Source organism: Marmota monax, unplaced genomic scaffold (assembly GCF_021218885.2).
Source record: "Marmota monax isolate L192 unplaced genomic scaffold, Marmota_monax_Labrador192_F-V1.1 WCK01_AAM20220418_F8-fsc00062, whole genome shotgun sequence".
NCBI classification, from domain to species: domain Eukaryota; kingdom Metazoa; phylum Chordata; class Mammalia; order Rodentia; family Sciuridae; genus Marmota; species Marmota monax.
This window is the reverse complement of record NW_026695221.1, coordinates 7,501,695-7,505,123: the sequence shown is the minus strand read 5'-3', so window position 1 is coordinate 7,505,123 and position 3,429 is coordinate 7,501,695. Positions and strand designations below refer to the sequence as shown.

General features: G+C 40.4%; 1 pseudogene; it reads right to left on the bottom strand.

The window, feature by feature from the left end:
- Positions 1-2,429: 2,429 nt before the first annotated feature.
- On the bottom strand, positions 2,430-2,845 carry LOC124085149 (keratinocyte-associated protein 2-like; annotated as a pseudogene).
- Between the last annotated feature and the right edge of the window lie 584 nt (positions 2,846-3,429).

The following is a 3,429-nucleotide window of genomic DNA, read 5'->3' as shown; positions in this document are numbered from 1 at the left end:
TAATCATTACCTCAAAACACTATGGGCTGCTTTTCACACTGCTGGCCTGAGGCCTGGGACTGTTACATCACACCAAATACCATGTTGGGGCACCTCATCCTTCTGGCCCATCACAAGCAATAGGCCTGGCAACAAAGGGGTCCCTGGCCTCTCGGCCCAAGCCCAATCAACAACCTTAGTTTTTGCAATGAAAACACCTACCTCCTGAGAAAACCAAAACCATGAAAATGTATCAAGTCCAAACCATCTTTGTACCATGTGGTCCTCTGAACCCTAAGCTTGCTTGCTTACTGACAACTAACTCTTGGATATACATGACTTTTGGAACAGGAAACTATTTATTCTTTGACAAGCTCTTGGTGCCTTTGAATCCAGAGCCATTGTACTTTTCATACTGACTTCACAAAGGACATCCACACCCATATTTTTAAAGTTGATATTTGGACATTATTTTGTAAAGATTATCTCCCTCTTTAATCAAATCAAAGCCAATTTCCCTATTTCAGATGGGTTTATGATACATATACTACACCCAATCTTTCTTATTTACACTCTTTTTTGAAAAGAACTGAGCTTTCTTTTTTTTTTCCTTATGATAATCATGACTTCTTTCTTTTCAAAGTCCTTGAGTCAATCAGATTAAGCAAGCATTACTTGGATAAAAGTGAACTACAGTTGGCTTGTGATAATGGCTTTCAAATTTTGTAAAGCAATGGATTTTTTTCCCTAGAAGTCTTGCACAAGCATCCTAGCACACTGACTCATGCATATCTAAATGGAGTGTGTCTGCTTAGATGGGTGTAGAGGTGCTGTGAATTCCATTGTGCTGCCACCCATGAAGTTCTGGAAAACCACAGGCTGTGCTTGGTAAACACTGCTTCACATGGACCTCAGGCACATAGCTGGACCCCGGGAGGCAAAAGAGCACAGGAAGGGCCATGGACTCTGAGATCAGACATCTGTGTTTACTCTCAGTTTCAAAAGCATATGTAATAGTGTAGTCTTTGCATAGAACCTAGGCACATTCTCCTGCATAATTTATTTCTAGGTTACTTGCAAAGCCTAAAGTGATATAAGCAGTATGTAAATGGTTGTTATGCTGTATTACTTAAGAAATCATGACAAGAAAAAAGTTGTTCATGTTCACTACAGATTCTATTATTTTCTCAAATATTTTTGAAAGAGGTTGACTGAATCCATGAATGTGTGTTTTAGTCATCTTTTTTCACTGCTGTGATTAAAGGATCTGACCAGAACAATTTTAAAGGAGGAAAAGTTTATTTGAGGGCTTATAGTTTCATAGGTGTTAGTCTATAGAAGGCCAGCTCCATTCCTTGGGACTCAAGGTGAGGCAGAACATCATGGCGGATGGGTGTGGTAGAGGGATGCAGCTCACATGATGATCAGGAAGCAGAGAGAGATTCCACTCTCCACATACAAACATATACACCAAAGCTATGCCCCCAAGTCCCTTCTCCTCCAGCCACACTGTACCGTTACCACTCAGTTAATCCCCATCAGGGGGTTAATTGACTGATTAGATTAAGGCAATAACCCAATCATTTCTGCTCCACACCTTCTTGCATTATTTCACATTTGAGGTTTTGGAGGACACCTCACATCCAAACCACAACAATGTGGAACCTACATGTAGGGATGGCCAACTATACTTGTGGAAATTTGTGTGCATATTTAAATTTGCACAAATTATCATTTCAGATGTTATTTACATTTATTGATTCTTCAATTGAAAGTGAACAATAGCATTTCAAAGTTAAGCATTTCTATGTTCTCTTTTTGGTCAGTTATCCAATGCCCTCATAAGCATTTCCAAAAGAGTCCTTTGATCAGATTTCCCTAAAGCAGAATGTAACTGCAGAACCTAGAATTAGACTCCTTCTACTGTCTTATTTCAGGATAATAAACAATAGACTTGAAGAAATTTAAGGCTAAGAACATAAATTTAACTTCACTAGACAAAATATGCATATTACAGACATTACTATCAAGTATGAAATGGATGCCAACCAATTTGTCAAACTGTCACCTCAAATGCCTGGTGGCAGATCCTAGGATGAAGAGAAAATTGAAAGAAGGATTGACCTGGTTGAAACTATAGATGCACATTATTAGAAACTCATCCAAATTAGACCAAAACAGAAGGAGGTCCCACAAAATTCATGCACAGTGAAGCAGCTGAGGATTGGAATGTACTGAAGCTCATGATTTAAATGTTGTCAGGAGTCTGCTTCTGTCATTCACTTCTGCTCTTTTTTATGTATATGGTCCCCCTACACAAATCTGCATCACTCTACCTCCCCCAGCCCCTAGCTCTTTTCCTCTTTCTCTCTCTTCTCACTGGCTTTCTTTTTCTTTTCTTTTCTTTTCTTTCTTTGTTTCTTTTTTTTTTTTACAAAGAATCAACTTTATTAGACATTTCTCTTCTTGCCCTTGCCAGTGACTTTGGCTGATGTGAGGACTGGAGCTGCTGCCTGGTGCAGAGTAGAGGAGATCTTGTTGATGTAGTACAGACCAACCATGGAGAAGAGGAAGCAGGTGATGACACAGACTCAGTGGATGAGGCCAGATGCAAAGAGAGCCAACCGGAGGCAGAGGGGAGGATCTCAGGGAAGATCTTTGCTTGGAATCCTTTGCCAAAGACCAGATTCTCCAGATTATTGGAGGCTGTGAGAGAGAAGAAAAGGCCGGAGCCCAGCAGACCCCCCTCGATGGTGAGCCACTTGGTGGAGGCCAGCTAGCGGCTCTACATCTGCATCCCTGTGAAGAGCAGCAGGGACAGGAGAGAGAACAGAGCCAGCGAGGTGCCAGTACCCACCACCATCATGCCCCGGCAATGCTCACTGGCTTTCTTAATTCTTCAGACCAAACCGTTAACAACATGATCCCTCCAAACTGCACAAGTTATAGACCACACTCCAAAAAAAAAAAAAAAAAAACACAATGTCTCTCATTCTTCATTTAAACTGTGCAGGTGAAAGATAATACTTGGACAGTTCAATTAAACACCAACTATTGGACCAAATAATGGCATCCAGAGAAGCATGGTCAAGGGGGCATGAAGTGGGATTTTATTCTTTTAATGGATTTTATTCTCTTTTAATGCTGAGTAATATTCAATTATTAATACATCTATTGAAGGGTATCTAGGTTGGTTCCACAATTTAACTATTGTGCTGCTGTAAATATTGATGTGGCTGTGTCACTGTGGTATGCTGTACTTAAGTCCTTTGGGTATAAACTAAGGAGTGGGATAGCTGGGTCAAATGGTGGTTCCATTCCAAGTTTTCTAAGGAATCTCCATACTGCTTTCCAGATTGGTTACACTAATTTGCAGTCCCACCAGCAATGGAAGATTATGCCTCTTTCCCCACATCTTTGCCAAACTTATTTTTGCTTGTATTCTTAGTA